Below are 14,539 nucleotides of genomic sequence, written 5' to 3'. Positions count from 1 at the left end.
ACAAAGAACTACAAAGTTCCGTTTGAACATAGCACCAGCTGACTTATGCTCCTTCAAAAACTCTTTAAGCTCCCCTATTTTGATAGAGAGTGAGTTGCTTTGGAATTGCTTTTACCATTGCTGAATGACTTTTTTATTTCTGGAAAAATTATTTTTATCAATCTCTATGCCCCCTATTGGCAACCCAAGAACTTCATGCACATGGTCTTCAGTAATACGGAAAGGATCAGAATCAGGAATATTTAATGAGCACGTCTTAGCATCAAAATGCTGCACCAACCATAAACCCAACTGCAAAGGCAGTTGGGTCACCTTCAAAAACTCCATCGACCCAAATCCTATATCTCTAACTGCTTTCAACTGATTTTGTGAAAGTAAAACTGATTCCATAACTTGAACAATGGATGAGGGTGACATTCGACTATGCAATGTCCCATGAATGTGAGACTTCGAACCTTCCACTTCATTGCCTGATTTCAAACCTTGCAATTCATTGCTGGATTTCATCTCCACTACCTTAATCATCTGTTTTTCTTTCTTTAATGTGTCCTTTAAAACCATTTTTCCTTTGTCATTAGAAGATCCTGTCTTGAAACTCCTTCCTTTATATTGTGGCTGTGTAGAACCACCAATAACTCCTAATTGTGCTGGCCCTGCTGCATCTTGGTCACCACCAACAACGGCTGCCCTTGCTGCATCTTTGTCACCACCAACAACTCCTAACTGTGATGCCCCTGCTTTATCTTGGTCACCACCAACTTTTAAATGTGCTGTCCCTGCTGCATCTTGATCACCAATAACTCCTAACTGTCCTGCCCCTGCTGCATCTTGCTCACCAACATTAACAGCAGAATCTGTCTCAACAGATGTCCTGCTCAACAAAATAGATATCCTTGATGTCAAATGAGCAAATACTTAAACAAAATGAACAAAAACTTAAATGCTCATTTCTCAAAAGAGCAAATAGTTAATTGCTCATTTCTCAAATGAGAAAATAGTTAAATGCTCTTGAAACAGTGTCGTAGCACCTTCTCCCAATACTCTCTTGAGCCAAAAATTCAAAGAACTCTTGTGCTAGTGGAAATTTCTATTATATAAAATTGTTATTCTTTACAGTGGTACACTTTAAATTATTATGTTATAAACTAAAGACCATGCCTTCTGGTAAACATCAATTAATAAACAAACTATACACCAAATAAGAAGTATTTTGTCACACTTATCATGTTATAAACTAAGTGAATGTGCTCTTTTGAAAAATGTCTGCAAACACCAGCATTAACAACAATCAATTAACCAACATCTACAAACATCTTATCAAGAAAAGGAATCTTATATTATCTCTATATAAATGCGCCTTCAATGTATACACAATGTAAATAGATGATGTGATGCCATCACTATTAAAGCACACAGTAAACTGTCAATTAAAAAGCTAATATTTCATAAATGAACAACAAAACATAAAATGAACAAGTTATCAACTAATCTACAAGAACTCCCATACAAGTAATACAACTCATCAACTAATCTACAACAACAACAAAAATAATAATAACTCAAATAATAAAAATAAAATGAGCAGAAACACATACATTGTATTTTCTTGAGGAACATTTGCATTTGCAGAATCCATAGCAATTACTTCTAGGTTTCCAAAAAAAAAACAAAAAAAATGTAAGATAATTAATCAAATGAAGCAAAATTAAAACTAAAATCAACTAATAATTACTCAAATAAAGCTATAATCAAACAAAAAATAAGATAAAACCAGAAAATAAAACATAATTGAGAACTAAAGTAAACCGAAAATCAAATTAAAATACCTAAAATCAAGCTAAAATCAACATAACAACACAAATTATTAGTGATTTCTAGGTTTCCAAAAAAACGAAAAAACTGGACAATAACGAAAATAAGGCAAAATCAACTTGATAACTACTCAAAAAACGAAAATAAAACTAAAATCAATGAAAAAAACAAAGTAAAACATAATCGACACAAATTGATAAACAATGTGAGCTGAAATCAGTGAAAATCAAACGAAAATCAAAACGAAAATCAACGATGAATGTAACTGAATGTGACCTAAAATTAATTGAAAAACACGAAAATGTAAACAATAAACTCACCTTGACAAAGAATTGATGAAGATTGAAGAAACAGTGATGAAAAATCAGAGAGAATAGCAGAGAGAAAGAGAGTAGAAAACAGAGAAATTGAGTGAGGAGAGAGAAAATAGCGCGTGAAAGAGGAAGGAGGAGAGAGAAAAAATGAGAAGTTTTGTTTGACCAAGATTTAATGGTGGCCGTTGGATGTAATTGATCCAACGGTTATAATGAGTCCTCACATATAATAGGGTTCTCACATAAGGGATGTGGTCTCATGTGATCCCATTTCTATATATATATATATATATATATATATATATATATTACAATGGTAAAAGAAATAAATGTAAACCTTGAAAACCCTCTTCACGTGGGAATTCCTAATGCGAGTTCTGAACGCAGGATTGGTGACGACTTGTTGAGTCCAGTAGTTAGAAAGAGTAACAAATTTATACTTCCCCACACGACACAACACCCCATCCTGACACCACTTCCCCCTATCGGAAACGGCCCCTCTCCTTCACCCATACCACAAAAAATCCCTCCTCTTTTCCCACCCAAAAGCTGCCTCGAACCAAAAAGCAAACATCTCGTAACATGATGTACTTTGCAACGGCACTTCGGAATTTGTATTCCTCCTCCCTTCTTCGGTTCTTCCTCCTCTAAACTCATACCACATTTTCACAACATTTATAGGGTGAGTGTTTTTTTTTTTTTTTTTTTTTTTTTTTTTTTTTTTTTTTTTTTTGATCTCTTCACTAAACTCAATATTTAATTTTCCCCCGAATTTCTACCCTAATTTAGTTTGAATTTGTTCGATTCATTTATTTTTGTTCAATTCAGTTTACATTTTTTCGAAAATAATCTATTCGTTTCGGTGTGATTTTGTTCGAAAATAATCCATTGGATTCAATTAGCAAAATTTAACTGAATTTTGCATGATACTTTACTTAGTTTCATGGCAATTTCGGCCATGGGGGTTTGTTGGATGAATGTACAGGGGAACATAAAGCTACAATTTCATGCATTCTCTCTCTCCTTTGTCATCAATTGCTCGCACCCTCTAAGATTCGAAAACGAGCTTTGTATTTGTGCATACCAACTGTTTGATAAAATGCCTCACTAAAGTTAGTATGATTTCATGAGGGTATACTCTTCTAAATGGATTAAGTTCCTGCATATTCTGTGTAACTTTATGAACTAAGGCAGATATATATCATCTCTGTATCACGCAGTCACTCTTCTAAATTTTGAATTCATGAGTTTTTTTTTTTTTTTTTTTTTTTGTTTTTTTTTTATTTTATTTTTGAATAATTGTTAATTTAAATATGAAATCTCATTTATAAATAACGAGTTGATTAATCTATATTAGTTAGATGGAATTAATGTCTTAGATTCTGTTAATTTAAATGGCAGAATTGATAATTGTAAGACAAGAATTGATAATGTGTTCATTCTTTGTTATTTTGTTTTGTTGTGTGATGTGGAGTGGTTGATAATTGCTCAAATCTGGATTTATTTGCTGCTGTTGATAATCTGTTGTTTGTTTTGTGATGGCAGAATTGATAATTGTAAGATAAAAAATTCGTCGGATCAGAGTCGGAGGTTGGATATTGAAGTCGGATTGGATTCGGAGTTGCGGAGTAGGATTCAGAGTCAGATTTAGCCTCCGACCTGTAGGGTGAGCTGCCGTCAAAGGAGCACCAAACTGGCGCTACCGCCAACAGTTGTCAGCGGCCACCCACCATTTTCATCTTAAACCTTAGAATTTTCCATCAATGGCGGCCTTTTGTCGTCTCTCCCGCTCCAGCCGTAAACTCCTTCCATTTTCTCTCTCTTACCCTCATCTCCTCTGCCCATCATCATCTACTTACCCCAACTCTAACCCCTATCATAAACCTAACAATATTTACAAAACCCCTGATTTTAATTTCAATTTCAAATTAAATTTTTTGGACCAATTTACATTATGCCAGAAATCGTTTTTCTATGCTTATTCTACGGTACCTCAAGGGTCACAATTTGCGAATTCTGGCAAAGAAGACGACGATGATCAGTTGAAGTTGAAGACAAAGACTGAGACTTAATGGGTTGATTTGTATTTGCCACGTAGTGCTCAGCCCTATGCTAAGCTGGCTCGGTTAGATAAACCTATTGGTACTTGGTTGCTTGCTTGGCCATGTATGTGGTAAGAGGTTTTAATTGGAATTTGGTCAATTTTAATTGCATTTATAGTTTGGTTTTCGGTGATTTCGTTATTTTTGATTTTGTATGATTGGATTACATGCTACATTATTGATCTCTAGTAATTAGGGGGTTGTTATTTACTACCTCCGTTTTTTATTAGTTGACATGTTTTGACTTTAGCACTATTTACACACTCCCTTTTGACCATGTTTTGTGATTTATATGTAATGACAAATATAATCATGTGGGGTCTTGTTAGATTCGTCACGGTATAATTTTCAAAATATCAACTTTTTATAATTTTTACTTATCGATAATTAAAGATATTAACGGTTAAAATCGTGCATTGACAAACGTGACTAAAGAAACGTGTCAACTAAAAAGAAATGAAGGAAATATATAGCACAGTATTGGATAGCCCTCCCATGGATGGTGATACTAAATAAGCAGCTATTATATGTACAATTTGTAAAATTCAAATAAACTACTCATTGAAACGAATCAAATAAAATTCAACATAACTATGTTAATAATTTTTTATATATTGAGATTAATTTAGTAGATTCTCTCAATTTATGAATAGTGTCAAGATTCTGTATGGGAACAACAAAAAGAATGAGTACTATTAACTTCATGGTTAGAATGGCATAAATATTAGGAATATTTGTCAAATGTAGCTTGTAGATGAAAATTTTTAAAATAAAAAAGAGGATAAGGTAGTAAGAGATGATGAAAGGAGAGAGAAGCATTGATGGGATGACGAGAATGGGGAAAAAATGCATTATCAATTTTAACTTGAAAAGGTAGTGTAAACTTTACATCGGGGTGATCATAAATTGTACATTGGAAACTCGTTAGGGACAAAGGGATTTTTCATGAAAAAATTGTACTAAATAAAATGCCAATATATTATGCTATTTCCTGCAAATTAAAAGGATAGTGGCAAAGCATAGTTTGTCAACATATCTGAGGTGGGGAAATGAAGGTGGCTGAACTGTGCTAGGATGTGATGTCAGATATTAGAAATTACTAATCACCATCTAGGTGCTCTGAAGCTCATGAGGAAATGAACAGACTACGAGCATGCATGGAGACTACTAGCTTTGATGTCACATAAACTTTATGTATAAACTCTTGATTGTTTTGCATCCTTATAAATTGTTTCCGGCTACTGTTCTATTGCAATTCTCAGGTCCCAGCTTTATAGTGGTATTATTATTTCTGATGGCTTAATCTTTGCATTTATGGGTTTTATGCATCCAGTTTACTATCATGAAGGCATTAAACCTTTTCAAATGAAATATAAAGAACAATGTTGAGTCTGGACTTGCTCCTTGACTTTACTTATTGTCTTGAGCTTAGGGCTTGCATGCTTTACTGTATTTACGAAATTTATTAGCTACAATATAATTGTCAATATTTTCATTCATGGTTAATGAAACATCAACTTGGCATCTTTACCATTTTCTTTTGGCTCTAAGGTCCATTACCATGGCAACAGAGCCAGGAAGCCTTCCCGATTTCAAGATGCTGGCTCTGTTTGGTTGTGGGGCTTTTCTCCTACGGGGTGCTGGTTGTACTATAAATGATCTCCTTGACCAAGATATTGATGTGGAGGTAAATTCTTCATTTCTTCTATGTTTGCGTATATTATAGAATCATTTACTGATCATCAATTTTCTTTTTCTTTGCAAATGTTTACATCTGTTATTCATTAAAAATGCAGTATGATGGTATACTAAATAGGGTTCAACTAAGCTTATACTAGACGGAACTGTTTGGATGTTAAATTGCTGTATTCACATGAGTATTCTGTACGCTATCCCTATCAATATTTAGCTATGGTCTGGTTAAGTGCAGAATTACCCCCTGTTCCCATTTAACCTTTTTTAGATTCTGTTCCCCATAGTATCTATCTTCTGATCCTGTGTCAATATTTAATCTGTTTTTGATTTGGTATCCTTTCAAGTATATTTTATGAATGTATGATGATGATGCAACATGCTTAGATGCTTTCTATAAATTTGAAAGAATTTTAGTCTTCTTGTGTGTTCTAAATAATCATGTGAGTGTTAATGTAATCTAACTAGTAGGGAGCTGCAGTAGAATTTAAATATAAGGGTCTTTTGTAATGAATTATTCGATTAGATTCACTGTTTTTTTTTTTTTTTTTTTTTTTGTGATCGAATTTGGTTGTTTATCGTGGAGGAGCGTGTATTTTTGAATTGCTATTTTCATTGTGACTAATACCGCCCACAACTAAGATCGGAATCATTAGCTTAGAATTAGACTTTATTTGGAGCTGAGTGGGCTTACTTTTATGTTCATTGTGATAGTTATACTCATGATTTTATATTTTTAGACATTTGGTCAACTAGTTCAATTTTTGAAAATATCCCTTTTGTTATTGATGACTACACCTTTTCTTCAATGCCAATCCTCTGCAATGAATGGAAATTTTGTTTTCAGGTGGAACGTACTAAGCTACGACCAATTGCTAGTGGTCTTTTGACTCCATTTCAAGGGATTTCCTTTCTTGGTGTACAACTTCTATTGGGTCTCGGAATTCTCCTTCAGCTGAATGATTACAGGTGAGCTCTGTATCATTTCTGTTCCGAACTAAGATTAAATGATTGAGCTAACTCTGCTCCAAAATTAACTGCTATAAAAAGGAGTTGCCAATGCTATATAATTTGATCATACATTTCATTAGTGTTACAGAAATGGCCAGTTTGGATAACTCTTTAACCCTTTTCAATCAATGGAGTTTGGTTCCTGTGCACTGAAAAAAGCTAGCTATGAAGTAGTTTTGAGCCTAATAATTGTTTCAACTAATTTTGGTGCTTAGTTTGTGGTTACAGCATTACAGGGATATGACTAAAAAGTTCATTTTACTTGCATTTTCTGGAATAGTGTAAAACATTATTGCTAAAAATTCTGAAGAATGAACTTTACTGTTCTTGAACTACAATGTGAATAATTAAACTACATAAAGTTGATAATGATTATGATAAAAAAAAATTTTGAACTCTATATATGTAGTATGTCTTCATGCTTATACACTCTCTGTTTGATTGAAAATCAGTGTGTTGACATTCATTTATCAACAGCCGCTTTCTGGGAGCTTCATCCTTGCTTCTAGTTTTCTCATATCCCCTTATGAAGAGGCTGACATTTTGGGTAATAATATTGTGAAGCATTTTATTACGTTTTTCTTTGTCCTTGCTTGTAAACATCATGTTATTCCCTACTGACATGTCTGGAATATGTAATTGTGGAGTTACAGCCCCAGGCATACCTTGGATTGACGTTTAACTGGGGAGCGCTTTTGGGATGGTCTGCTGTCAGAGGAAGTTTAGACCCTTTTGTAGTCCTTCCATTGTACTTGTCTGGTGTTTGTTGGACTTTGGTCTATGACACTATCTATGCACATCAGGTACTCTCTCTTAGACTCTTCACAAATATTATAACATCTTTAGTTCAAATGACATAATCTGCTTTTATACCTAGCATTTGATAATGGTAGTGTGGTGGCCTCTAGAGAAAAATTAAATTGAAGAAATTGCCATATTTCTGCAACCTGTTTTCTTTTAAGTTATTGGTTGATCTTCAAAATCATAGTTGCTTATTTGTATTTTTGGAAGGATTCTTTGACTTTTACCACCAAAACTTCTAAAACTTTTATTTTACCACAAAAAAAAAATTCTAAAAATTATTTTTTACCACCTACCATCAAGAAAACCGTTAACTCTTAACGGCTATTAACAAAAATTCTTCGATTTTCGTGTGCAAAACATGTTTTTTACAGGTTTTGGGAGGCATTTTGGTACCATGGGTCTAATTTGAGGTCAGGACAAAAAATGATCGCAAATGCCTTTTGCGTGTTTCTTGCAAATTGAGGTATTTTTTAGTAGGAAAAACAAGGCATTTCCGATCATTTTTTTGTCAATTCTGCCCTCCAATTGGACTCATAGGGCCAAAATGCCCCCCAAAACCCCTAAAAATCATGTCTTTGGCACGAAAATGCAAATTGTGGTATTTTTTAGTAGGAAAAACAAGGCATTTCCGGTCATTTTTTTGTCAATTCTGTCCTCCAATTGGACTCATAGGGCCAAAATGCCCCCCAAAACCCCTAAAAATCATGTCTTTGGCACGAAAATCAAAGAATTTAAAAAATTCCATTAGGCTTACCAGTTTTTTTTTTAGCGGCAGGTGGTAAAAAACAATTTTTAATTTCTTTTTTGTTGCTAAAATAAAAGTTTTAGAACTTCTAGAAGTAAAAAACAATTTTGTGATTTTTTTTGGTGGTAAAAGTCAAAAAAACCTTTGTGGAATGTAAATTAAAAGGTCTTTGATTAATATCTTGAGAATCAAACCCTTTGAGACTGTAAATTACTGCAGGATAAAGAAGATGATCTGAAAGTGGGTGTGAAATCTACGGCCTTGAGGTTTGGGGACTTAACAAAGGAATGGGTCACTGGGTTTGGAATTGTAAGCATATGCAGCCTTGCTCTCAGTGGATACAATGCACATTTGGGTATGCATGTCTCATAGTTTTCTGCTCATGGTTTCTAGTTATATATTTGGGGTTATAGTTTATAGGATTTGACTATAAGGCTATTTGCTTTTTTTCTTCTGTTGGAACTACAGGATGGCTATATTTTGCATGTTTGGCTGCTGCATCTGGGCAGATGACATGGCAGATCTATACGGTTGACTTGTCGAATCGTGCTGATTGTAATAGAAAGTATGCTCTTATCCCTTATAACTAATGGCTGATTTTACTATATTATGCTCGTTGAATTGGTTATGATGTTCTAGGTATTGTGTCAAACAAAGTTTCAAATGCAGTTTTAATTTGCAAAGAACTAGGGAAGGAGTAATTGAGTGCTATTATGGACCAATGTTTAATTGTTTTGCATATTATACTTGACCTTTGAATTTGTGGGTCAATGCCCAAGGACGAGCAATTTGTGATAAATTTGTCATCCTTGGATTTTTCTGATGAATGTTCTAAATTTCCAACCAAGTATTGCTTTTTTTTTTTTTTTTTTTTTTTTTTTTTTTTTTTTAAGTTTTAAATTTGTAATGATGGAACTCACAGAATGTGTTAATAAACTGCCACCACTCCTTCCATTCTAGAGTTAAGGTATAATTTTATTTTATTTTTGGGATTGACCGAGAACTAAGCTATCTTACTGTTTTCAATAAATTTTCTCTCTACCTTTTCACTAACGTTGTAGTTGCACAACTTACACATCCATGTTTATCCCTCCTCTTTAATATCATTGCCCTTGAGTAGAGAGTTGGCAATCCTGACCCGACCCATGACCAGAAAACATAAACCCGAAATTAACCCAAACACAAAGTCGACCTGACCCAACCCATACCCGACCCGAAGTGGAGTTGACCCGATACCCGAATTGGCCGGACCCAAATTGACCCGACCCGAAATTGACCCGATACCCGAAGTGACCCGAAACTCGAAGTGACCCGACCCGATTTTGACCCGAATTGATTGACCCGAACATATTCGAAACCCGAAGTAACCTGAACTATACCCGAAATGACCTGACCCAAAATTAACAAATACTGAAAATGACCTAACTGATTTATGGCTTAATTACTTTACCCGAATAAACACTTATCGAAAATAACCTAAATTAAACAGTATATTATTGTGTGTAAAATACTTTTGAAATATGTGTGTAATTTATTACTCGTAATTCATAAAGAATTCCATTTGACTAGGAACACTGGTTTTTGTTATTGTTATTATTACTATTACTCTTCGCTTCTTCTTTTAAGTGTTACATTGAATTTTTTTTCCACTATTCATTTTATCTAATTTGAATTTTTGACCAATTAATCAGTGATTGTGATCATACATACAGAATACAGTCTTGTGTATATAGTTAGTTGGAATTGTTAATGAATATATTATTAATATTTAATTGTTATACTTTATACTTATTGATAATTATAATATATTATTGGTCAATTTTCTACATTGACAGACGAAAATTAACCTGTCCCAAATAGACCCGACACGAATTTGACCTGACCCAAACTTGACCCGATAATTGGACCCGAAGATTGACCCGACCCGAATGGACCCAATCCGAACTCAACCCAAAGTGTTGACACGATACCCGACCCAACCCGAATTACCATTGACCCGAAATCTGAATTGACCCGACCCGACCTAAATTACCATTGACCCGAAACTGACCCGAAACCCAAATTGACCTGAATTACCATCAACCCGAACCTGACCCGAATATTGATTTACTGGCCTGAAGTGACCCACCCGCACCCGACCCGAACGACCCGTTGGCCAGGTCTACCCTTGAGTAATGTCGATTTAGCTAGTTAGTTTTGAGATAACGGGAGTTATTCATAACTCCTAGGTACTTTGTTTTTGTTACTGTGCACCTCCCCCCCCCCCCCCCCCCCCCTCTTTCTCCTCTGCAACCCCAACACACACACAACTTCCTTTCTACCCTTTTGCCTGTATGATCACATCATGGTACTGATTTGTCTGGTATGCAGTTGCCATATTGGATAAGATAGGCATATTGTTCAAGATGTAGTAAATGCCAATCTATGGTTTAATAAAAGACACTACATTGTACTGTCAATTGTTAAAAAAATCCTAATGGGGTAGTATAAAAACTGCATGCAATGTGAACTATTTTCAACAAGCACAAATCACACTTAAATCATGTTTAGGTCATGGACACATGTGCATCAAAAGAACACTAGTGCATATGCATGTAGAAAAACATACCAACAAATTGTTGGCTCACTTGGTTTAAATTCTTACCTCAATCTTTTAAAGGTCTAGGGTTTAAATCCTGCCAAGTGAGGGTACTTGGGGGTAAGGACTCCCTTATCCTCCCCTCTACTCTCTAGTGCTTGGCCTATGGAACAAAAAAACTTTGAGGGTTGTCTTATTAGGGTCCTCCTTACAACAAGAATAGCTAACCCTTAGTCCCAAAATAATTTAGGGTCAACTAACATGAATCATGAATTGTTATATAAGGAGCTGTACGATATAAAGAAAAGGACTACGGTCCTCTTTACCATTAAAAAAATTTGTAAAGATTATGATATTATGATGAAAGATTGAAAGAACATAGTCTAGGTGTTGAATGTTATGCTTTTGCATCATTAATGCATGTGTTTCTCATTCTTGAAATTTGCATGCATTGTGAACTTGTCCTCAAAAATAATATATTTTGGTCCTAGTTAATTCCATAGCAAACTTCTGCCGCTGTGCTCATGTTATAATATACCTTTTCCTTCTGAATTGTCAGGTTTGTTTCAAACAAATGGTTTGGCGCTCTCATCTTTAGCGGCATCTTGTTTGGAAGACTGGCCTCATAGCTGTTATTATAGAGGTCTTCTAGTCTTTAATTTCTGTTGTAAGATTTTTATCAGAGGAGGCATTCTCTTGTGAATTGAGAATAACCTTAAGAAGGTGACTGGAAATGGCAATGGTTGGCACTCCTTTTATACCAGTTCTCTCCTTTTGGATTCTTCCAAGGTGCTTCGTACGAAAGGTTGTGGTTTTTTCATGGATTCTTGGGCATTTCACAAATCCATGCATGCATCTGAAAGTTCTAAGACTATCTACATTACAAAAGGTTATGAGATGAATATGTGGCTCAGCCTTTCCAGTACACTTGTACCCAAGCATATTAACCATCCTGTTGAGTCTTTGAATCGGGATTTTACATTAAAAAAGGCAGCCTATATCCCCATACCAATTTTGTCCCGATGAAGCATATATTGCTCTAATGGAGGTACTAATTACAGTTGTTTTCATTCTTTATCAGCTTAAACAAACACTGTCATAGCTGTCATAGCATGGCTGGTAATCTGATATGCCCTGCTGAAAGCATGTTCAAGCTTCCCTTACATGTATATTTTGTCCCCATAGCATATGAAGTTGCTAAGCAACATTCAATCTATATATTTGGGGATATTCCCATAAAGTTTTTGTTTACTTGTTTAGGCGGTCCAAATGAGACGACTAACAATAACCTATAATAAAGTTTCGATTATACACACTTACAATCCTGCAGGGCTCTTTCCTTAGCAACCACGTTTGTTATGTGCCAAGCCAAGTAGTGACTAATTGGTAATTTGGTATGCAAAGCTTAGTATGCATTTTATTCAGAGTTATTATTCATATATTTGCACAATTATCTTTGTTTTGATTTTCTTTTAGGTTCGTTTAATGCATCGATTATTCAAATTTGCCGCTATTTGTTTTTTCCTTATTATTTTGCTCGAAAAATATTGTGTAGAACGGACTCATGTGAGTCCGTTCTATTACTCGGCCCGCGCTCGACCCGTTTATTTAAAGTTCAGCCCGCGCACGGCCCGATCTTTAAATATCCATGTTTTTTTTAAAAAAAAAAAAAAAACCAAACCCAACGACCCGCCTTTCTCCTTCTTCTCACCCACGTTTTCTGCATTCTCACTCCATTTTCATCAATTACACTCCATTACTATCGACTTAACTTCACATTTCCGAATTATTTGCATCACTACTTCATTTTCCATCTTTAATTTTATTTGCATGTATTTAATTTTTACTTCTTTTATATAAACCCTAACTTTCGTCATTTTCGACTCCATTAATGGCTGACATTCCGTCGATTAAAGATTCTTCTCCTTTAAAAGTTTATGTTAAACGAAGTAAACAAGCACGAAAACAGGAGAAGACACTTGCAATGGCTGAAAGGTTTATTATATTTCAGTTATTTTTAGGTTATACTGTTTTTTTAAAAATCCAATTTTATAAGTTATTATTTCGTTCTGTAGGGTCGATTCAGAACCTCCATTGAAGAAGCGTGGTCATAAACGTGGTTCTAAACGAAGTTGACCTGTTAGGTGTGAAATTTTGTTTCTATTTAATTCGCAAAAAGACATAGCATTCTGTACTTGTTGTTTTATATAGAATCTTTTTTCTTGAGAAACATACCATATCTGGTTATTATATTGTAATTTGATAATAGATTATTTTTGTCAGGATTTACAATTACTTTGTCAGGAATTCTATTTTTTTCTATCAGAAATTACCTTATTATTCTGTGATAAATCATATATATGCAAATTAGTTTGTCTTGAATTTGATTATTTTATTTTGATAATAGTTTATGTTTGTCAGGATTTAGGTATTTTGGTCAGAACTTTTTGTCAGTATTTAAATTACATCAGTAAGGAATAATATTTCTTCAATCCGAAATAAGATTACTTTCATCATGAATAAAATTATTTTGGTCAGAAATGAGTTTATTTTTGTCAGGAAAAAGATATATATGCTCAGAAATAAGATTACTAATTTCAGGAATAACATAATTATTGTCATGAATAAGAATGTTTTATATAGCTCTTAATTTTAATGTCATTTTTTACTTTTCAGTTTTTTAGTTCTCTTATTGAAGATGATATTTTAGACTTAGAGCTTGGTAATAAATCTGGTCCTAATTATCTTTGTAAAATTCTGGAAGATTTAAGTGATAAGCAAAAGAAGGGTGTAAGAGACATTGGTTTTGGTGGATTGCTTCATATGAATTGAAGGATAATATTAGCCATCATTTGTACGGTTATATAGTAACTCATTATAATCCCAAGGCAAGAAATGTGATTGTTGGTAAAAAGGAACATGCCATTCATATTGATAGTTCTGATATTACTAATGTTTTGGGTATTCCTTATACTGATCTAGCTGTGAAAGAGATTTCAAAAAACAAGAAAGGATTTAATCCTGGTGACAATTTGAAGTTAGAGTGGAGGAAGTTTTTGTGTTTGGATATAGAAGATGAATTGGAAAAAAGAAATGACTCTGAAACTAACAAGAAAAAGAAGAGGAAAACTGGTGATGAATCTAAAAAAGGTTTTCAAAGTAAGAATAAGGAATCTGAAAGAGCAGTTCAAAGTAAGAAGAAGAAGACATATGTCAATTTTCTAACTTATCAAACATTGTTTGAGAAATATAGAGAGGGAGGTTATGAATTCAAGATACTCTTTGTTATGTTTGCTGTATCTAATTTTTTGGCTCCAATTGGTGATAAGTCCCCCAATTTTAACATCATCAAGTCTTTGGAAGATGTACGTTTCATAAAGACTTACAACTGGGTTGGTTATGTGATGGATTGGTTATGTGATTCAATAGCAGACTTTCAGGCTTTTGTTTTGGAGAAGAAAGCAGGAGAGGTATTGAAAAC

The 14,539-nt window shown here is 34.1% G+C and overlaps 1 pseudogene across 1 annotated transcript; it reads left to right on the top strand.

Moving 5' to 3' along the window:
• Window positions 1-2,612: 2,612 nt before the first annotated feature.
• On the top strand, window positions 2,613-12,070 carry LOC145572180 (4-hydroxybenzoate polyprenyltransferase, mitochondrial-like; annotated as a pseudogene). The gene is made up of 9 exons (XR_014096708.1): window positions 2,613-2,808; window positions 3,672-4,299; window positions 5,780-5,915; window positions 6,768-6,889; window positions 7,409-7,478; window positions 7,585-7,734; window positions 8,700-8,835; window positions 8,949-9,045; window positions 11,618-12,070. The product of XR_014096708.1 is annotated as a 4-hydroxybenzoate polyprenyltransferase, mitochondrial-like (transcript).
• The last annotated feature ends 2,469 nt before the right edge of the window (window positions 12,071-14,539 follow it).

This window comes from Chenopodium album, chromosome 12 (genome assembly GCF_948465745.1).
Source record: "Chenopodium album chromosome 12, dcCheAlbu1.1, whole genome shotgun sequence".
In the NCBI taxonomy this organism is placed as follows: Eukaryota; Viridiplantae; Streptophyta; class Magnoliopsida; order Caryophyllales; family Amaranthaceae; genus Chenopodium; species Chenopodium album.
This window is presented reverse-complemented; position numbering and strand designations above follow the sequence as displayed.